The sequence below is a fragment of the Vicugna pacos genome, chromosome 4 (genome assembly GCF_048564905.1).
Source record: "Vicugna pacos chromosome 4, VicPac4, whole genome shotgun sequence".
Classification (NCBI taxonomy): Eukaryota; Metazoa; Chordata; class Mammalia; order Artiodactyla; family Camelidae; genus Vicugna; species Vicugna pacos.
In genome coordinates this window covers 13,846,852-13,870,177 of record NC_132990.1, presented here as the reverse complement: position 1 = coordinate 13,870,177, position 23,326 = coordinate 13,846,852, and the positions used below count along the sequence as shown (strand labels likewise).

The 23,326-nt window shown below is 42.3% G+C and overlaps 1 long non-coding RNA gene across 1 annotated transcript in view; it reads left to right on the top strand.

Annotated features, from left to right (window-relative positions):
• Positions 1–23,326, top strand: part of LOC140695986 (uncharacterized) — a 178,041-nt gene that overhangs the window by 137,556 nt on the left and 17,159 nt on the right. The window contains exon 2 of the long non-coding RNA XR_012071883.1: positions 15,210–15,306. This is a non-coding gene — a long non-coding RNA (uncharacterized lncRNA). The remainder of the gene's footprint in view (positions 1–15,209; positions 15,307–23,326) is intronic.

Sequence of the window (23,326 nt, the reverse complement as noted above, 5' to 3'; positions counted from 1 at the left end):
TTTGGAAAAAATAGGAAAGTCATGCAACAGCACACTACTGTAGGGAATTTAAGGTGTGTTAGGCATCCCCTAGGGAACAACTGGGAGTTTTCACTCGTTCACTCTTGTCTATTACACTGCCTGAAACTGACTTTCTCTAGAATGAGAGCTAGTGGTGAGAATGATGCTTCTAAAGGCAGTCGCCACACAGAGTTATCCAGGTAGTATGAAAATACGTTTCAAATATGAATACATTTCAAAATGCAGCCAAGTACTGGTGACTCTTATATTTTAGAAAGATTTTCCGCAGTTATTTTTAAAGTGTTTTTTTACCATAACTTAGTTAACAAATGCATGTTCTTCTCCAGATAATCATATTAAGGTGAACATTCATTTCCTGGAACATTCAAGCTAGGTGAGATTTTCCCACACTCACATAAAGTGCTTGACTTTAAAAATAACCTCAGTAGAAAACATTTTAATACTCATTTATCCTTTTTTTTTTTTGCTAGCTTTCCTAGTAAAATGGGTCAGACATACAGAATGAAGAGATCTGAATAGTTTGCAAACTGTCTAAGCACAAATACCATAGCAAAGGGACCCACAAGGTATTTTAAGTTAATTTTAAATGTAGGAAAAATGCACCTTGCATTGTGAAGATTTCGAAAGTGGCTTGCTTTATTCATCTCCTCTGGCTTTTAAAATTGTACAGCAGTGACTACTCACTTGATTATGCTATGTTATACTTTTAATGTGATGTTAAATTTGATATCTAATAATTTGTTGAGATTTTTGCATCTATGTTCATCAGGCATCACGGATACTGATCGGTAGTTTTCTTGTAGGTTCCTTATTTGGCTTTGGTATTAGGGTAATGCTGGCCTCATACAAAGAGCTTTGCCATATTCCCACCTCCCAATTTTTTAAGGGCTAGCATTAATTCCTCTTTAAGTTTCTTAGAATGCACCTGTGAAACCATCTGGTCCTGAGCTTTTCTGTGTTGGGAGGTTTTTGTTGACAGTTTCAATCTCTTTATTCACTATTGGTCTATTCAGATTTTCTGTTTTTCTTCATGGTTCAGTCTTAATAAGTTCTATGCTTCTAGGAATTTATCAATTTTTCTAAGTTATCCAATTTAGTGGCATAGAGTTGTTCATTGTAGCCTGTATATTTCTGTGGTATCAGTTATAATGTCTTCTCTTTTATTTCTGATTTCATGTTTTTGCATCTTTTCTTTTTTTCGTAGTTTAGCTAAAGGGTTGTTAACTTAATCTTTTCAAAACTCTGAGTTTCATTGACTATTTCCATTTTTTTGGTCTCTATTTCTGTTCTAATCTTTTTTATTTCCTTCCTTCTACTAGCTATGGGTTTAGTTTGTTCATTTTTTCCTAGGTCTTTGAAGTATAAAGTTAGGTTTTTTTTAAGATGTTTCTGTTTTTCCTCATGTAATTATCACGACAAACTTTTCCCATAGAACTATTTTTGCATCACTCCATAGATTTTGATACATTGTGCTTCCATTTTTATTTCATATTTTTATCTCTCTTTTGATTCACTGCTTATTCAAGAGCATGTTGTTTGATCTTCACATATTTGTGAGTTTTCCAGTTTTCTTTCTGTAAATGATTTCTAGTTTCATACCATCGTGATTGGAAATGATATGTTTTATGATTTTGTGAAGCCTTATTTTGTGACCTGTCGTATGATCTATCCTGGGGAATATTTTGTGTGCACTTGAAAGAATGCGTATTCTGTTGCTGTCAGATGGAATGCTCTGCTTTTGTGTTAGGTCCATTTGATCTAAAGTGTGTTGATTTCTTGTTTGGACGATCTATTCAGTGTTGAAAGTAGGGTATTGAAGTTTCCTACTACTCTTTTATTGTCTGCTTCTCCCTTTAGATGTTAGTATTTGCCTAACATACTTAGGTGCTCCAATATTGGGTGCATATATGTTTATGAGTATTGTTCTTGATAAATTGACCTTCACATCATTTTATAATAGCTTTCTTTGTCTCCTGTTACATTTTTTAGGTTTACAGTCCATGTTTTCTTGATAGAAATTTGGTTCCTACTTTCACAGTGTATCTTTATTCCATGTCTATGCTTTGTACCATGATGTATCCTTAAAGCTTAAGTGAATCTGTTGTAGACAGTATATAGTTGGTTCGTTTTTTCTTAAGGTATCTAACCACTGTATATCTTTTGATTAGATAATTCAATCTGTATACACTTGGAGTAATTACTAGTTGGTAAGGACTTACTACTGCCATATTATGACCTGTTTCCTGGCTTTATAGTTCTTTTGTTCCTTTCTCTCTCTCTTGATGCCTTCCTTTGTGGATTGATTTTTTTTTTGTTATGATTTGCTTTGATTGCCTCCTCTTCATCTTTTGTGAATCTCCTCTTTTACTTCCTGCTTTTTATATTTTTGTGTCACAGTTTACATCTGTTAATATTGTGTAGTCCTTAACAAACTACTGTAGCTATAGCTATATGTTATACATTTCTGTAACATTTGTACTGAGGTAGTTAACACGACCCTGCATCACAGTATTAGTGTATTGTGAATCTGACTGTAAGCTTACCTTTACCAGTGTATGGTGTCTTTTCATATGTTTTCATGTACTAATTATCTTCTGCAGTCATTTCACCTTGACATACTTCTTTTAGAATTTCTTATAAAGTAGGTTTAGTGGTGGTGAACTCCCTTGGCTGTTGTTTGTTAAGCAATAATAGATAGCTTTGCTTGGTATTCTTGAGTTTTGTAGGGGGATAGAGGCTGGGTTCTCCTATGTCCCTGTTTTGGTGGAGATGGCAGGCTGTTAATGGTCAAGAATTCATCATTGAGTAAATGAATATCAATATTTAAACATATTTATATTTGCAGAGGTATTTTCTTTTATTGTAGCCTCAAACTTTAACTATTGAAAATGTGAAATAATGTGATTGGACAAGTCTGTAACATCATGAATTCTGTTTTGGGCTGCTTAGCCTTGACCCAAACCAAGTACCAGCAAAGTCTTTTGTGATAGTCTTGTATTTATAATATAATGTAAATCTCATTCTTGGTCTCTGAGGTCAGAATCATGGAAAATAAGGGGAAATATAGTGAAGAATAAAATAAAGCACTATTGAAAACTATAGGAAATGATGAAAAACCTTAAAACCTCAAAAAAATCCAGATACAATTTTTCTCAATGTAAAGAATATTATGTGAATGCAACTAGATAGACTTTCTGTCCAATGCAATGTTATAATTACACAATACAGCTTTCAAAATTATAATAACAAATAGGTAGTCTTTTAAGGTGACAATTACTTTGGAAGAATGTCTAGAAATATGCATGATAACCACAAATGGGAGTGGTGAGTCAGACTTACATTTAGTTTGCATCTTTATGAAGAAAGAAAAAATAACGTTGAAGCAGTTATCTAGATAATTTATTAAAAAAATAAAAAAGACAAATCTTCCAATTATAGAAATGTAGGGTTGGCTGCTCTTTTAAAGAACTAGGTTTATTTCTGATGAGTAGTCTGGGTAACCTAGCTGAACTTTGGAAGTGTTCCGTCTTCTAAGCACTCTTAATTATGTATTATAGACACAGAATTAAATGATACATACTAGAACTGACTTTTGGTTTCAGTGTAGTCAAAGAATAATGAAGTGTATCAATGAGGTCTTTAACTGCATCCTACTGTATTTATGTCTGTAAATAGGCAAGAATCTTTATGAAATGGCCATAACATGCAGGAGGCTGAGCAACATGCTTTATTCTGCTGATGCAAAAATAACCTCATTGGCTAAATGCTTAATCCTGAACTTTGTTGTCTGTTGTAATTATCTTGATGGGAATGACTTGAACTTGATCTCCTCATGGAGATCAAAGGAATTCAAGTCACAAATTATATAAAGGTGTAGGCAGAGGAGAGATGAAGAGACCACAGGAATATGGAAATGTAAAACTGAGAATTCACCAAGGTCAATTCATAAACTGACCTTCCCATCATTTTATTATAGCTTCTGTTACAGGAGACAAAAGGAGAGAGGAGAGAGGAGAGATGAATAGACCACAGGAATATGGAAATGTAAAACTGACAATTCACCAAGGCTAGGCTGGTTCTTTGCAATAGATTGTGGAAACTCAGTGGTTGGTACACTGAAATACTCATAAAAGTGTAAACTACTGTGTTCTTAAATATTTATATGACTGAGAAAATTATTTAAATGCTGTGTTCTTTAGGTTTCTTATACTTGAGAAGTGGATATTGATCATTCTCTAATTTGATTATCAGATAAAGTTGATAAAAATGAAAATAAGATTTTTTACCTAGTTCTTGGTACAGATTAGGCACTTACTAAACATTTGTTGCTTTTTACTCTTATAAGGGTGTATGACGATGTTGCGGAAAATTGTGTTACAGTTCAGTGTTATAGGTCATTTGAAGGAATTTTGGCTTTTCATGTCTAATTTTAAGAAAAGCTGTGTAATTTCTATTTTAAGAGCTTGGGGAAAAAAGCGAGAAAAATCTGATTATGTGTAGCCCTACCACTTTGCCACGTGTGGAGAAGGGTTTAAGTATCTGGACCAATGTTACTAAACTAGTGGTTGTTAGATTATAATTTAAACCCTGCCCTTCTGATTGTAAATTCATATTCTTTGCACTGGACAATGTCATCATTTTTATTGGTGAATCCACTGCCTCACGTAAGATATGTGGGTGGCCCATTATTCCTAACTCCTCCATGTGTCAGTGACACTTGCTGCTACTGTGTGAGGGAAGGCAGAATCAACATTGGTCATGCCAGTCGTTCTGCTGACTAATTATCACCAAAGGGAAAGGAATGTAACAGAATTTGTAGATTTTCACATTAAGAAAGTCATTACTAGATAAGAAGGAAAATGTTAGGCCATCTCTCAAAAAGGACTCTCTTAAAGAGAAAACAAACAAATAAACACCTATCAAATATGTAGGTCAAGCCTTGCCTTAGCTAGTGACCTCACTATCTGTCTATACCTCTGTGGTCTCTCTCACAGGAAATGATTTTTAACTGTATTTTAAGTAAAAAGACCTCAGGCATATTTGTCACTTGGTTCCTTTCATGACCGGTCCCAGTCAGCTCAGATATCATGTTTGCTATCACACATCACGTTCTGATACCTCCATACTAGGTGGATACTGCTTCCTTTTCTTTATTTCTCTGAACTTGGAAACAAAAGCGAGCTGTAGGTTGGATCTCGGAAGTGTGTGGTAATCGTAGACATCCCATTTTGATATTTGAAATACATGGTTCATCCCTGTGTCGGATAGGACCATGTCTCCTAAGTGGCAGTTTAGATTTAAAAATAGACTTTACCCAAGAGTATAAGGAGCAGTCACTGAAAACCCATTACCCTATGAGACAATAACATACCTCCCCAACTCCAGTTTCCTACTTCTGTTGTTGACAGGAGGTTATGTACAGAGCTGGAAATGAGGAGCTGCTGGGTTTCCCAGTGTGGCCACATGTGTGCCTCCCAGCAAGCACATCGTGTGGCATAAACGAGGGTTGCAAGGTGCCTTGCAAAAATTTTAAGGTCACTCAATTGCAAAAGGTATCCATTGATGACTATGGTTCCAGCACAGACTCCATCTAGTAATTTATAAGAGGCATGTAAATAGGCTTGGCTGCTGGGCTGGTAGATGTTAGAGCAGGGATGGGGCAAAAAGGAACGCACCTAAGAAGGAACAAAGGAAGGACAGGAAGGAGAGGAGAAAAGAGAGAAAGAGAGAAACAGACAAGAGAAAGAGAGAAAGAGAAGAAAAGGATAGAGAGAAAAGAAAGGGAAAGAGAGAAAGAAAGACAGAAAGGAAAGAAAGCGAAAGAAAGGGAAAGAAAGAAAGAAAGAGAAAGAAAGAAGAAAAGAAAATAAAAGAAAGAAAAGAGAGAAAGAGAACAAAGGGAAAAAAAAGAAAGGAGAGAGAGAAAGACAAGAAAGGGAAAGAAAGAAAGACAGAAAGGAAACAAAGGGAAAGAGAAAGAAAGAAAGAAAGAACGGAAGGAAGGAAGGAAAAGAAAAGAGAAAAGAAAAGAAAAGAAAAGAAAGAAAAGAGAGAAAGGAAAGAAAGAAAGGAAAGAAGGAAAGGAAGGAAGGAAAGCAAGTAACCAAGCACTCTCTTACCCTCCTAATCTCCTACTCTCCTAGAAAAAAGGAAAGAAAGAAAGACAGAAAGAAACACAAAAACAAAGAATAAAAGAAAGACAAAGACAGACAGACAGACAGACAGAAAGAAAGAAAGAGAAAAGAAAGCAAGCAGGCACTCTCCTACTCTCCTACTCTCCTTCAGAAAGAAAGACAGAGAGAGGAATAATGAAAGAATGAAAGAACTTCCTACTCACTCTCCTACTCTCCTACTCTCCTACTCTCCTACTCTCCTACTCTCCTACTCTCCTACAGTAAGAAAGGCAGACAGAGGAATAATGAAAGAATGAAAGAACTTCCTACTCTCCTACTCTCCTACTCTCCTACTCTCCTACTCTCCTACTCTCCTACAGTAAGAAAGGCAGACAGAGGAATAATGAAAGAATGAAAGAACTTCCTACTATCCTACTCTCCTACTCTCCTACTCTCCTACTCTCCTACAGTAAGAAAGGCAGACAGAGGAATAATGAAAGAATGAAAGAACTTCCTACTCTCCTACTCTCCTACTCTCCTACTCTCCTACTCTCCTACTCTCCTACTCTCCTACTCTCCTACTCTCCTACAGTAAGAAAGGCAGACAGAGGAATAATGAAAGAATGAAAGAACTTCCTACTCTCCTACTCTCCTACTCTCCTACTCTCCTACTCTCCTACTCTCCTACTCTCCTACTCTCCTACAGTAAGAAAGGCAGACAGAGGAATAATGAAAGAATGAAAGAACTTCCTACTCTCCTACTCTCCTACTCTCCTACTCTCCTACTCTCCTACTCTCCTACAGTAAGAAAGGCAGACAGAGGAATAATGAAAGAATGAAAGAACTTCCTACTCTCCTACTCTCCTACTCTCCTACTCTCCTACTCTCCTACTCTCCTACTCTCCTACAGTAAGAAAGGCAGACAGAGGAATAATGAAAGAATGAAAGAACTTCCTACTCTCCTACTCTCCTACTCTCCTACTCTCCTACTCTCCTACTCTCCTACTCTCCTACAGTAAGAAAGGCAGACAGAGGAATAATGAAAGAATGAAAAAACTTCCTACTCTCTCCTACTCTCCTACTCTCCTACTCTCCTACTCTCCTACTCTCCTACTCTCCTACTCTCCTACAGTAAGAAAGGCAGACAGAGGAATAATGAAAGAATGAAAGAACTTCCTACTCTCCTACTCTCCTACTCTCCTACTCTCCTACTCTCCTACTCTCCTACTCTCCTACTCTCCTACTCTCCTACTCTCCTACTCTCCTACAGTAAGAAAGGCAGACAGAGGAATAATGAAAGAATGAAAGAACTTCCTACTCTCCTACTCTCCTACTCTCCTACTCTCCTACTCTCCTACTCTCCTACTCTCCTACTCTCCTACAGTAAGAAAGGCAGACAGAGGAATAATGAAAGAATGAAAGAACTTCCTACTCTCCTACTCTCCTACTCTCCTACTCTCCTACTCTCCTACTCTCCTACTCTCCTACTCTCCTACAGTAAGAAAGGCAGACAGAGGAATAATGAAAGAATGAAAGAACTTCCTACTCTCCTACTCTCCTACTCTCCTACTCTCCTACTCTCCTACTCTCCTACTCTCCTACAGTAAGAAAGGCAGACAGAGGAATAATGAAAGAATGAAAGAACTTCCTACTCTCCTACTCTCCTACTCTCCTACTCTCCTACTCTCCTACTCTCCTACTCTCCTACAGTAAGAAAGGCAGACAGAGGAATAATGAAAGAATGAAAGAACTTCCTACTCTCCTACTCTCCTACTCTCCTACTCTCCTACTCTCCTACTCTCCTACAGTAAGAAAGGCAGACAGAGGAATAATGAAAGAATGAAAGAACTTCCTACTCTCCTACTCTCCTACTCTCCTACTCTCCTACTCTCCTACTCTCCTACTCTCCTACTCTCCTACAGTAAGAAAGGCAGACAGAGGAATAATGAAAGAATGAAAGAACTTCCTACTCTCCTACTCTCCTACTCTCCTACTCTCCTACTCTCCTACTCTCCTACTCTCCTACAGTAAGAAAGGCAGACAGAGGAATAATGAAAGAATGAAAGAACTTCCTACTCTCCTACTCTCCTACTCTCCTACTCTCCTACTCTCCTACTCTCCTACAGTAAGAAAGGCAGACAGAGGAATAATGAAAGAATGAAAGAACTTCCTACTCTCCTACTCTCCTACTCTCCTACTCTCCTACTCTCCTACTCTCCTACTCTCCTACTCTCCTACAGTAAGAAAGGCAGACAGAGGAATAATGAAAGAATGAAAGAACTTCCTACTCTCCTACTCTCCTACTCTCCTACTCTCCTACTCTCCTACTCTCCTACTCTCCTACAGTAAGAAAGGCAGACAGAGGAATAATGAAAGAATGAAAGAACTTCCTACTCTCCTACTCTCCTACCCTCCTACTCTCCTACTCTCCTACTCTCCTACAGTAAGAAAGGCAAACAGAGGAATAATGAAAGAATGAAAGAACTTCCTACTCTCCTACTCTCCTACTCTCCTACTCTCCTACTCTCCTACTCTCCTACTCTCCTACTCTCCTACAGTAAGAAAGGCAAACAGAGGAATAATGAAAGAATGAAAGAACTTCCTACTCTCCTACTCTCCTACTCTCCTACTCTCCTACTCTCCTACTCTCCTACTCTCCTACTCTCCTACTCTCCTACAGTAAGAAAGGCAAACAGAGGAATAATGAAAGAATGAAAGAACTTCCTACTCTCCTACTCTCCTACTCTCCTACTCTCCTACTCTCCTACTCTCCTACTCTCCTACTCTCCTACAGTAAGAAAGGCAAACAGAGGAATAATGAAAGAATGAAAGAACTTCCTACTGTCCTACTCTCCTACTCTCCTACTCTCCTACTCTCCTACTCTCCTACTCTCCTACTCTCCTACTCTCCTACAGTAAGAAAGGCAAACAGAGGAATAATGAAAGAATGAAAGAACTTCCTACTCTCCTACTCTCCTACTCTCCTACTCTCCTACTCTCCTACTCTCCTACTCTCCTACTCTCCTACTCTCCTACTCTCCTACAGTAAGAAAGGCAAACAGAGGAATAATGAAAGAATGAAAGAACTTCCTACTCTCCTACTCTCCTACTCTCCTACTCTCCTACTCTCCTACTCTCCTACTCTCCTACTCTCCTACTCTCCTACAGTAAGAAAGGCAAACAGAGGAATAATGAAAGAATGAAAGAACTTCCTACTCTCCTACTCTCCTACTCTCCTACTCTCCTACTCTCCTACTCTCCTACTCTCCTACTCTCCTACTCTCCTACAGTAAGAAAGGCAAACAGAGGAATAATGAAAGAATGAAAGAACTTCCTACTCTCCTACTCTCCTACTCTCCTACTCTCCTACTCTCCTACTCTCCTACTCTCCTACAGTAAGAAAGGCAAACAGAGGAATAATGAAAGAATGAAAGAACTTCCTACTCTCCTACTCTCCTACTCTCCTACTCTCCTACTCTCCTACTCTCCTACTCTCCTACTCTCCTACTCTCCTACTCTCCTACAGTAAGAAAGGCAAACAGAGGAATAATGAAAGAATGAAAGAACTTCCTACTCTCCTACTCTCCTACTCTCCTACTCTCCTACTCTCCTACTCTCCTACTCTCCTACTCTCCTACTCTCCTACAGTAAGAAAGGCAAACAGAGGAATAATGAAAGAATGAAAGAACTTCCTACTCTCCTACTCTCCTACTCTCCTACTCTCCTACTCTCCTACTCTCCTACTCTCCTACTCTCCTACTCTCCTACTCTCCTACTCTCCTACAGTAAGAAAGGCAAACAGAGGAATAATGAAAGAATGAAAGAACTTCCTACTCTCCTACTCTCCTACTCTCCTACTCTCCTACTCTCCTACTCTCCTACTCTCCTACAGTAAGAAAGGCAAACAGAGGAATAATGAAAGAATGAAAGAACTTCCTACTCTCCTACTCTCCTACTCTCCTACTCTCCTACTCTCCTACTCTCCTACTCTCCTACTCTCCTACTCTCCTACTCTCCTACAGTAAGAAAGGCAAACAGAGGAATAATGAAAGAATGAAAGAACTTCCTACTCTCCTACTCTCCTACTCTCCTACTCTCCTACTCTCCTACTCTCCTACTCTCCTACTCTCCTACTCTCCTACAGTAAGAAAGGCAAACAGAGGAATAATGAAAGAATGAAAGAACTTCCTACTCTCCTACTCTCCTACTCTCCTACTCTCCTACTCTCCTACTCTCCTACTCTCCTACTCTCCTACTCTCCTACAGTAAGAAAGGCAAACAGAGGAATAATGAAAGAATGAAAGAACTTCCTACTCTCCTACTCTCCTACTCTCCTACTCTCCTACTCTCCTACTCTCCTACTCTCCTACTCTCCTACTCTCCTACAGTAAGAAAGGCAAACAGAGGAATAATGAAAGAATGAAAGAACTTCCTACTCTCCTACTCTCCTACTCTCCTACTCTCCTACTCTCCTACTCTCCTACTCTCCTACAGTAAGAAAGGCAAACAGAGGAATAATGAAAGAATGAAAGAACTTCCTACTCTCCTACTCTCCTACTCTCCTACTCTCCTACTCTCCTACTCTCCTACTCTCCTACTCTCCTACTCTCCTACTCTCCTACAGTAAGAAAGGCAAACAGAGGAATAATGAAAGAATGAAAGAACTTCCTACTCTCCTACTCTCCTACTCTCCTACTCTCCTACTCTCCTACTCTCCTACTCTCCTACTCTCCTACTCTCCTACAGTAAGAAAGGCAAACAGAGGAATAATGAAAGAATGAAAGAACTTCCTACTCTCCTACTCTCCTACTCTCCTACTCTCCTACTCTCCTACTCTCCTACTCTCCTACTCTCCTACTCTCCTACTCTCCTACTCTCCTACAGTAAGAAAGGCAAACAGAGGAATAATGAAAGAATGAAAGAACTTCCTACTCTCCTACTCTCCTACTCTCCTACTCTCCTACTCTCCTACTCTCCTACTCTCCTACTCTCCTACAGTAAGAAAGGCAAACAGAGGAATAATGAAAGAATGAAAGAACTTCCTACTCTCCTACTCTCCTACTCTCCTACTCTCCTACTCTCCTACTCTCCTACTCTCCTACTCTCCTACTCTCCTACTCTCCTACAGTAAGAAAGGCAAACAGAGGAATAATGAAAGAATGAAAGAACTTCCTACTCTCCTACTCTCCTACTCTCCTACTCTCCTACTCTCCTACTCTCCTACTCTCCTACTCTCCTACTCTCCTACAGTAAGAAAGGCAAACAGAGGAATAATGAAAGAATGAAAGAACTTCCTACTCTCCTACTCTCCTACTCTCCTACTCTCCTACTCTCCTACAGTAAGAAAGGCAAACAGAGGAATAATGAAAGAATGAAAGAACTTCCTACTCTCCTGCTCTCCTGCTCTCCTGCTCTCCTGCTCTCCTGCTCTCCTGCTCTCCTGCTCTCCTGCTCTCCTGCTCTCCTGCTCTCCTGCTCTCCTACTCTCCTGCTCTCCTACTCTCCTACAGTAAGAAAGGCAAACAGAGGAATAATGAAAGAATGAAAGAACTTCCTGCTCTCCTGCTCTCCTGCTCTCCTGCTCTCCTGCTCTCCTGCTCTCCTGCTCTCCTGCTCTCCTGCTCTCCTGCTCTCCTGCTCTCCTGCTCTCCTGCTCTCCTGCTCTCCTGCTCTCCTGCTCTCCTGCTCTCCTACTCTCCTGCTCTCCTACTCTCCTACAGTAAGAAAGGCAAACAGAGGAATAATGAAAGAATGAAAGAACTTCCTGCTCTCCTGCTCTCCTGCTCTCCTGCTCTCCTGCTCTCCTGCTCTCCTGCTCTCCTGCTCTCCTGCTCTCCTGCTCTCCTGCTCTCCTGCTCTCCTGCTCTCCTGCTCTCCTGCTCTCCTGCTCTCCTGCTCTCCTGCTCTCCTGCTCTCCTGCTCTCCTGCTCTCCTGCTCTCCTGCTCTCCTGCTCTCCTGCTCTCCTGCTCTCCTGCTCTCCTGCTCTCCTGCTCTCCTGCTCTCCTGCTCTCCTGCTCTCCTGCTCTCCTGCTCTCCTGCTCTCCTGCTCTCCTGCTCTCCTGCTCTCCTGCTCTCCTGCTCTCCTGCTCTCCTGCTCTCCTGCTCTCCTGCTCTCCTGCTCTCCTGCTCTCCTGCTCTCCTGCTCTCCTGCTCTCCTGCTCTCCTGCTCTCCTGCTCTCCTGCTCTCCTGCTCTCCTGCTCTCCTGCTCTCCTGCTCTCCTGCTCTCCTGCTCTCCTGCTCTCCTGCTCTCCTGCTCTCCTGCTCTCCTGCTCTCCTGCTCTCCTGCTCTCCTGCTCTCCTGCTCTCCTGCTCTCCTGCTCTCCTGCTCTCCTGCTCTCCTGCTCTCCTGCTCTCCTGCTCTCCTGCTCTCCTGCTCTCCTGCTCTCCTGCTCTCCTGCTCTCCTGCTCTCCTGCTCTCCTGCTCTCCTGCTCTCCTGCTCTCCTGCTCTCCTGCTCTCCTGCTCTCCTGCTCTCCTGCTCTCCTGCTCTCCTGCTCTCCTGCTCTCCTGCTCTCCTGCTCTCCTGCTCTCCTGCTCTCCTGCTCTCCTGCTCTCCTGCTCTCCTGCTCTCCTGCTCTCCTGCTCTCCTGCTCTCCTGCTCTCCTGCTCTCCTGCTCTCCTGCTCTCCTGCTCTCCTGCTCTCCTGCTCTCCTGCTCTCCTGCTCTCCTGCTCTCCTGCTCTCCTGCTCTCCTGCTCTCCTGCTCTCCTGCTCTCCTGCTCTCCTGCTCTCCTGCTCTCCTGCTCTCCTGCTCTCCTGCTCTCCTGCTCTCCTGCTCTCCTGCTCTCCTGCTCTCCTGCTCTCCTGCTCTCCTGCTCTCCTGCTCTCCTGCTCTCCTGCTCTCCTGCTCTCCTGCTCTCCTGCTCTCCTGCTCTCCTGCTCTCCTGCTCTCCTGCTCTCCTGCTCTCCTGCTCTCCTGCTCTCCTGCTCTCCTGCTCTCCTGCTCTCCTGCTCTCCTGCTCTCCTGCTCTCCTGCTCTCCTGCTCTCCTGCTCTCCTGCTCTCCTGCTCTCCTGCTCTCCTGCTCTCCTGCTCTCCTGCTCTCCTGCTCTCCTGCTCTCCTGCTCTCCTGCTCTCCTGCTCTCCTGCTCTCCTGCTCTCCTGCTCTCCTGCTCTCCTGCTCTCCTGCTCTCCTGCTCTCCTGCTCTCCTGCTCTCCTGCTCTCCTGCTCTCCTGCTCTCCTGCTCTCCTGCTCTCCTGCTCTCCTGCTCTCCTGCTCTCCTGCTCTCCTGCTCTCCTGCTCTCCTGCTCTCCTGCTCTCCTGCTCTCCTGCTCTCCTGCTCTCCTGCTCTCCTGCTCTCCTGCTCTCCTGCTCTCCTGCTCTCCTGCTCTCCTGCTCTCCTGCTCTCCTGCTCTCCTGCTCTCCTGCTCTCCTGCTCTCCTGCTCTCCTGCTCTCCTGCTCTCCTGCTCTCCTGCTCTCCTGCTCTCCTGCTCTCCTGCTCTCCTGCTCTCCTGCTCTCCTGCTCTCCTGCTCTCCTGCTCTCCTGCTCTCCTGCTCTCCTGCTCTCCTGCTCTCCTGCTCTCCTGCTCTCCTGCTCTCCTGCTCTCCTGCTCTCCTGCTCTCCTGCTCTCCTGCTCTCCTGCTCTCCTGCTCTCCTGCTCTCCTGCTCTCCTGCTCTCCTGCTCTCCTGCTCTCCTGCTCTCCTGCTCTCCTGCTCTCCTGCTCTCCTGCTCTCCTGCTCTCCTGCTCTCCTGCTCTCCTGCTCTCCTGCTCTCCTGCTCTCCTGCTCTCCTGCTCTCCTGCTCTCCTGCTCTCCTGCTCTCCTGCTCTCCTGCTCTCCTGCTCTCCTGCTCTCCTGCTCTCCTGCTCTCCTGCTCTCCTGCTCTCCTGCTCTCCTGCTCTCCTGCTCTCCTGCTCTCCTGCTCTCCTGCTCTCCTGCTCTCCTGCTCTCCTGCTCTCCTGCTCTCCTGCTCTCCTGCTCTCCTGCTCTCCTGCTCTCCTGCTCTCCTGCTCTCCTGCTCTCCTGCTCTCCTGCTCTCCTGCTCTCCTGCTCTCCTGCTCTCCTGCTCTCCTGCTCTCCTGCTCTCCTGCTCTCCTGCTCTCCTGCTCTCCTGCTCTCCTGCTCTCCTGCTCTCCTGCTCTCCTGCTCTCCTGCTCTCCTGCTCTCCTGCTCTCCTGCTCTCCTGCTCTCCTGCTCTCCTGCTCTCCTGCTCTCCTGCTCTCCTGCTCTCCTGCTCTCCTGCTCTCCTGCTCTCCTGCTCTCCTGCTCTCCTGCTCTCCTGCTCTCCTGCTCTCCTGCTCTCCTGCTCTCCTGCTCTCCTGCTCTCCTGCTCTCCTGCTCTCCTGCTCTCCTGCTCTCCTGCTCTCCTGCTCTCCTGCTCTCCTGCTCTCCTGCTCTCCTGCTCTCCTGCTCTCCTGCTCTCCTGCTCTCCTGCTCTCCTGCTCTCCTGCTCTCCTGCTCTCCTGCTCTCCTGCTCTCCTGCTCTCCTGCTCTCCTGCTCTCCTGCTCTCCTGCTCTCCTGCTCTCCTGCTCTCCTGCTCTCCTGCTCTCCTGCTCTCCTGCTCTCCTGCTCTCCTGCTCTCCTGCTCTCCTGCTCTCCTGCTCTCCTGCTCTCCTGCTCTCCTGCTCTCCTGCTCTCCTGCTCTCCTGCTCTCCTGCTCTCCTGCTCTCCTGCTCTCCTGCTCTCCTGCTCTCCTGCTCTCCTGCTCTCCTGCTCTCCTGCTCTCCTGCTCTCCTGCTCTCCTGCTCTCCTGCTCTCCTGCTCTCCTGCTCTCCTGCTCTCCTGCTCTCCTGCTCTCCTGCTCTCCTGCTCTCCTGCTCTCCTGCTCTCCTGCTCTCCTGCTCTCCTGCTCTCCTGCTCCTCCCTGCCTGGAATTGAACCTACAACCTCCTGCCTGCTAGCCCTATGCTCTACCACTACCCTACAGCCTCTCTCTAGCTACCTGACTTACCTCCATACTCACCTTTATGTTTTCTACTCAGGCAGTATTCTGGGTTCCAGGTTCCTCCAAAAAAAAAAAAATCAAATTTAGTGCTAATATCCTGAGGTGCCTGCTCGTTTCTCTGTAGGTTGCTACCTGTGCTTCTGAAATTTCCCAAAGGTTCTGATTTAGGACTCTGATTTCCTCAACAGGAATGGATACACTCATCCTTTGGATTCTTCCCATTTATCAGAAATGGTAGGCCACAGAGTCAACAGACCGTTGCTATCATCAGCGCATTGATCAGAGGTATGACTGATGGTGACTTGACCTCTTCCTCCTTGACTATTAAATTTTGTCTATAAAATAAGTTAATTATTTGAAGTCTGGCACAAATCCTCTTCACACTCACCCTGTACTTCCCCTCTGCATCTAAATGCTCCCCAGTGGCTTTTAAGTTTCTCTCTTTGCATCCATGTCTTGTCTACTGGGGCAGATATTGTGATTGGCAAAAACAGGCATAGGAGACAATGGACTAACAGCCACAAGGCCCTGAGGAAAAAACTGACACTGCAAATTTCTCGTTCCTGCTAAAATATATACCAATGACTGGAAGGACAAACCCCAAATCCACAAATAAGATGTATTAGAAAAAAAAAACACTACCTAAGATACCTTGAACCATATCATATCTATATATGTGATATATATAGGATATATGTGTATATGATATATATATATATATATTCTATATATACTTACGAAAATAAATTCCTTTATTCGTTTATTTAATTTTCTATATTTTCATTAAATACACTCAGTTTACAAACTTGTGACAATTTCTGTTCAACAACACACAGCTTCAGGCATATCCGAGCATACATATTCATTTTCATACTTTTTTCACCATAATTTACTACTAGCTATTGGATATAGACTTCCGTGTGGTATACAGTATAAACTTGCTGTTTATCTCCTTTACAGAGACATGAGCTGCTATCTGTCCGCAAATCTCAATCTACCAATCTATCCCTTCCTAACCCCTGCCCACCCTACCCTGGGTCTAGTAACCGTAAGTTTGTTTCCTGTGTCTATGACTCTATTTCTGGTTTGGAAAAAACTTGTTGTCTTGTTTTTCTTTTTTCATTCCACATACAAGTGATTTCATATTGTATTTTCCTTCCCTTTCTGGCTTATTTGACTTAAATGACATTCTGCAGGTCCATTCATGTTGCTGCAAGCAAATGGCATTATTTCATCATTTTTTATGGCTGCGTTGTATTCTGTTCTCTAAATACACCATAGCTTCTTTAGACAGTCCTCTGTCAATTCGTGGGTGAAGTTGTTTCCATGTCTTGTCTCCTAGAAACAGTGCCACTGTGAACACTGGAGTGCATATGTCTTTTTGAATTAAAGTTCCGTCTGGATACATGACCAGGAGTGGGACTGGTGGATGACAGTGTGAGTAAGTCCACGATTAGAGTTCTGAGGAACTGCCCTACTGTTTTCCATAATGGGTGCACCTAATGACATTCCAATCATGAGTGCAGGAGGGCTCCCTTTCCTTCATGCCCTCTCCAGCACTGATCCTTTGTGGACATCTTGATGACGGCCATTCTGAGGAGCATGAGGTGACGTCTCATCATAGTTTTGATTTTCATTTCTCTGACAATTAGTGATGTTGAGCAATTCTTCATTGCCCTATCGGCCATGTGTATGTCATCGTTGGAGAATAGCTTACTTAGGTCTTCTGCCCAATTCTGGATTGGGTTATTTGCCTTTATCTTCTTTGGAAAATTAATTTTAGAATAAAGGCGAAATAGAGACATTTTCAAAGAAACACACATAATTTGCCACCTGTACACTGAATAAAGACTGTACTTCAGTCACAAACTCATGAAACATTCTTCTCCACATAAAACAATCTCAGATTTACTAATAACTTGTAAACAGAAAAAGAAGGCGACTTGGTCTGCCCTTCTGTGCCCCAGCAGTAGACAGGAATTTCCCTGCACAGGCTTCAGGCAAGAAATAAGCGGAATCCACTTTCCACCTGACACATGAAAATGGTGTCTATTGACAGAATTCAAAGTATGTTGGCTTCTATGTGAAACTATTACTAATCAAATAATATTATTTCCTCTGCTCAGCAAATGCTGCAAAGTTATGGTACAGAAGAATCTTTCATGAAAATTCATTTCGTTTGCACACATATATAATCAAACCTCTGTCAATGAATTAATGAAAGCTGTTTCATTTCCACTAACACAACATCACTCTCCAGGAACATATGATGGCAAGATGTGATCATTTTTTATGGAGGTAAAGCTTATGGTAAGACTCAACTGAGTGGAAAATAAATTCAGCTTTAAGGTGCTATGTCAATACCGTGTCAGAAGTGGAATGATTTAAGAAAAAAGTGCACGTAGTGCCCAAGCCCCAACAAGGTCCCACTCCTCCCCACAGAAACTGCAGAGACACTTTGGAAAGATTATAATCATGAGCCATTTTATTTGATGCAGATGACGACTTGGTGTGGTTACAATGGTGCCATATTTACAAATTCACTTTTCCATAATTTTCCAGCAAAACTGTAGACAACATTACAAATCAATGCTGAATAGTTGCACAATAAATACACAAACATCAATTGCATTTTTAACACTGCACATGGACGTCAACGACAATCAACAGTGACAGAAAGAAGAAAGCGAGAAAGAGCCAGAAGGAAAGAAATAAACAAGAAATACAGCAGTAAAGAAACAAAGCCATCCTATGTACAAGTACAGGCTAAGTAACACATTCGGAAGGAATCAGTATACACAGGAGAGTGGAAGACATGCACACTGAAATCTTGCACATCTAGATAATCCATTGAAAAGGACAAAAACGTAGATGCAAATTTCATGTCCTCATGGCATCAAAGAATCACAATGATTAAAACATTCACTCTGCCCAAACACTGTAATTTAGTCCCTACCTGAACCACAATAGATGATTCACAGATAAAGAGCCAATCAACCTAGGTTTTGTGTGGAACCAAACCACAGCGTATCTAGATGGCTCCACTCAGTCAAGATGGGGCACTCAGGCCTTCCCCCGTCCTTGGAATAATTTCGTACGGTTTCTCTGTATCTTCCCTGTCCATTCACAGTTAAGCCTATTTGGAATTGAAAGAGTTGATAATACATGTCTCAAAAATTAATCTCAAAAAAGATAAACAATATAAATTCCATTTTCCTGATTCCAAATCAGAAACAGCTGAGTGGTCACCTGGGCAAAGAAGATACATTGATCCCATACAAACTCATGCCAAGGAAGTGTAGGGCCACGAAAACAACGGTCTAGAACAACTCCTGAAATCCTGTGCAACTCTGATCTAGTTCACTATGTAAAAAAAGCAGCCTAAAAATCAACAGAAAACATCATACTCAGTGTAAAACACTTCCAGCTTCCCTTATGGTTTCTACATAGAAAAAGAAGGCGGCGGCGGCTTTCCCGCCTGCATTCCTCAGGGCACTGGACGTCTTCGTCAGGCTGGACAGGCCACGTCTGTTTGAAATTTCCCAAGTTACCCATGAGGATGTCTCTTCAGGGAGAGCTCCACTCTGAGGTGACATTTCGGGGAATGGAACCCAAATTGCCTAGGACAGAGACAATACAGAGGAAAATTCTAGATGAAAGTGGAAGGGAAAAAAAATACAGCCAGTCAATCTCCAAAATCAAGATAGGTGCCATATTTTTGCACAAAGCACAAAAGCAAGAGTAAGGGGAGCCTTCTAAAGTTACACAGGCTACTATAAAACGCACTTTCTTGTAAAAGCAAATTCCATGCATGTAAAAATGGGCAACACAAAAACTATTAAGGCCAGATACCCGTATAAGTTAGAAGAAAATTTTCAAAAACGGACTAAGAAGCAGAATTTTCTTTCAGAAACAGTATGCATGCCAGAAAACATGAAGGCACATTTCAAAGTAAGCTCAGTGTATTAGATATTTATGCAAGGCATGAAATAGCATCGTAAATAAAAATGCAAAAATGAGATGACAGAAGTTAAGAATTAGACTTTTTTTAAAATCAGTATTTTAGAAGATGTACAGCAGCAAATAAATATACAAATAATAGCATAAAAGCAGCTGATGATACAAACTGAGGAAATTTTATACATTAAAAGAGAGAGAAAACATTGAGGAAAGTAGCAGTTATTGAGGGCTAGCACAAGTAAAGAAAATGTATGGATAAAAGTAATACCCGACGACGAACATCTGATCCAGGACATGGAATACATTAATAATATTGTGAACACCGTAATTCAAAGAACTGCAATAAGAAATTTTCCAATGTCCTTTTAAAAACAGGAAACAAAATACCTGACACTTTTAATCCAGAATGACAACACGTTCTAGTAAAATGGTTGAACTTAAGAAAAAAACTTTACCCATTCATGCCAAAGAGTATGAGATTTATGTAAGAAAGCAAATAGATTATCAGGAGCTACTTAACTGCTACACCTTCAGCTTCAGTAAAATGAGCCCTCACATTTCAGGTACCCAAGAAGAGAAAACATGAGCCAAGGATTTCCTCCTCAGCAAAATCGAGCTTTATTTCTACAGACCATCAATTGTTATGAATCTACAAATATTAATAAGATTGTTCCCATGAGACTTTACTCAGTTGTCTCCCGGTGAAAACGGTTCAGGCAATCCAAAAGCCTAGAAATACACTGACTTAAGGACTGCTGACAGCAGTGATACACATGCTTACCTATGAAACTAAGTTGAGATCTAAAACTTACAGCATGTAACGGCTGTGTTATCTGCCATTATAGACTAGTGGAAACATGAAAGTTTGGAGGGTGTGGAGAAACTGTATGCAAAAAAATAATTAAACTCTTTTCAGTCACCATAATTGATTTGGACACTATTCCCACTGTGTTATTCTGGTTCTGTTCATGTGTCATAGGCTATATAGCAAACTGAGTAACCAGGGACTAGTGTAATCGTACCACCTTCTGTGTTCCTTAGAACCAAGATCTTCATGAGGAGGAAAGAAGATACCTACAGAGACAGTGCAAATATAATATAGACTAGATTCAGTGAAAACCCCCTAGCACTACTTACACATTAGAACCGGGAGTATTAGCAGCTTTAACAGGGAAGAACCCATCTGGGTCCATCTTAGATCTGTGCCTGCAGCTCTAACACTGTGCTGTTTCCTGTTCTGAGTCACGCTGGTTCTGCATGTTTTGTAAACAAATGTTTCCCACAGCCTGAAATATATGTTAGCCCCTTCTCAAGGCTCTGACCTTTACAGTTATAACCACTTTCCCATTCATATAAAGATAAACGTTGCAGGACAGAGAATAACATGTGTCTTGTCGGGGGTTTCCAGGAACATCATGCTCTGACCTAAGCGGACAGTTGCGTGAACAAACGATTCTGACACCAAGAAGTTTGCAACAACCAACCGCACCCTGTCCCCTTCTTACTATAAAAAGAGCCTGAATTCTCACTTGGGGAAGATGGTCATCAGTCCCCCATCTTCTCAGTCTTCTGGCTCTCCGAATAACCTTCCTGTTCCTCACCCCAGTACCTCGTTTCTTGATTTATCATCCTGTTGCACAGCAAGCACGATGAATTTGGACTCTGTAACATGGTTTGCTCATGAAGTTTCCTGTTCCTTTCACCTGCACGTATACACCTTTTTCATGGTCTGCTTCGCCCTGTCTTTTCCTCTCCTCCACATATAGGCGATATATATCACATTTTCTGATGACTGTATATATATATATTCTCTATACATATATTTTCTATAAACTATCTTTAAACTTAGTGTCAATGAGCATCCATATTGTTCTCTTCAATTACCATTCCTCTTTGAAGGAATCCAGGGCTAATACAGAAGGGGCTGAGTCCTTGTCTAAGGTGAGCCCAGATCAACTTGTCATACCAAGTTGTAAGGTCCCTATCAACAAATATTAACACCACGTCCAAGAACCAAAAGGACACAGGAAGCGATTTGGGAAACCTACCACTGTCCAAAGAGGGGACACTTTACGCTGCATGAATGATAAGAATGGCCATGGATGGCACCCCAAAAAACGTTTACATCTGTTTATAACTGTACTTAAAAAATCCTAATTGGTTATCTTTTGAGGATGACAGAAATTAATTTTTATATACAGCAGGTACACGGGATGTAAAAATCAAACATTTTTATGTGGCTTTTTTCCATCTGCTGGATACTCAAATTATAATTGAGGAAGAATATCACTCTATACAAAGCATTATAGTGAATCATTACAAAATAACAGAATGAAACGAGAGCCATCTTGAAAACTCCCTGAGGTAGTGGATCTAGGCATTGAGCCCCTATGTATTGTAACATCAAGAGAGACTGAGAGCCTAAACATATGCCTCCTCCTAAGGCAGGAACACACGCGAGTCTATACCATTGCCAAAGGGACTGTGCCTGCTTCTGATCGTGCCTGGGGACCCAGAGGCCAATTTGCAGTAATTACAGATGAGGGACTAAATTGCTACCATGCACCATGAATATACAATGAGCAAAATCCAGATCTGAGAAATTCTAGAATAAATGGCCTAAGATCTTAAACAGATTAACATCATAAGGAAAATGAAGGACTGGAATGGAAATTTTAGATTAAGATTGCATCTACGTGGCTGTTACAGACAGGTACACAAACATACAGGTATAATTAATTGCCCATACACAGGTACCTATCTATCCTTACTTCAGCATCTACCTACAGTATCATATTCAAAATATACATAAATAAAAATTCTGAATCCTGTCCTTCAACAGTTAATTGTAAGATGCATTTTAAAAATTCACTTATTAAAATGGATTTTAATACAGTGGCGTGACATCATTAAAATGGTACCAAGCCATTCCCAACTGCGCTCCCCGTCACAAGAAGGTCTACTAACAACTATTCATCTGCAAGGCTCCATTGTGAAAATCTAAAAACACAGGGGTGAAGCAAAGCGCCTCCTGCATCAAGGAATCTGCCCGGTGCAGGTCCATCACCCCATATAGTTACAAAAAAGGGCTTTTTTTTCCTGTGAAGAGAACCTTTAGGTGTCTGCAAGTCCCCAGCGTGCTAACCACTCTGGCCAGGCAGGGAAGCTCGTCTGTGTCCCTGCCCACTCCTGAGTGCGGCCTTCAGCCACCCAACCAATGAACCTAACCGGAGCACGCTGGCAGCTGCACAGACCGGCCTATAGCTCCGCTTACAGTGGCATTTGAGCAGACGACACATCAAAACCAGGGGTCCCCTTCTGGCCAGAGGATTCAGTGCACAGTCTTGTTTGAATCAGGACCCTAAGCCATGAGCCCTGCTGGCCACCCTGGGGCACATTCTGCAGCCCTGCTAGGACAGGGAAGCTAATTCATAGCTCCCTCTTCTGGTGAGGACAGTACCCAGTCTAGACCATTTAGGAAAGCCGACCAGAGAATCCACCAACTGTGGAGGCTGGCCTGCAGCCTTGCTTGGGCAATGAACTAGTCCAGGAGAGAAATGGATGGTATATTCAAAATACTGCAACAAACAAAAATGTCAACCAGAAATACTATACCCAGCCAAGCTGTTCTTCAGAAATGAAGGAAAGATAAGACTTTCCCTAACAAACAAAAGGTGAGTGAGGTCATCAACACGAGATCTGCCTTGCAGAAAATGCTAAAGGGAGTTATTCAAGTGGAACTAAGAGGAGGTCAGTTAACATTATAAAAATCTATGTAGATAGAATAAAACTCATTGGTAATGAAATAAAGTCAGCTTTCTAATACAGTAATGGTGATGCATAATACACTTATAACTCTGGGTTAAAAGTTGAAAAAAACAAGCATGTTGCAATCATTATAACTGCAATAATATATTATTGTATACATAATGTACAAGCATGTAAACTATAATAATAATGTGAAACACCCTGATACCAATGCCCAATAAGACATCACAACAAAAGAAAACTAAGGTCAATATTCTTAATAAAGATAGATGCAAAACTTTTCTACAAAATATTAGCATGCTGAATTCAGCAGCACATGAAAGGAATCACACACAGGAAAGGAATCATTTAAGTGGGATTCAGTCTTGGGATGCAAGGATGATTCAACAGAAGCAAGTCAATGAATGTGATACAACATACTGACAGAAAGAAATATAACATTCATATGTTCATCTCAATGTATACAAAATATTTCATAAAATTCAATACCCATTCATAATAAAAACTCTCAACCAGTTAGATACAGAAGAAAGGTACCTCAACATGGAAATGGCCATAAAATTCAAGCCCATGGCTA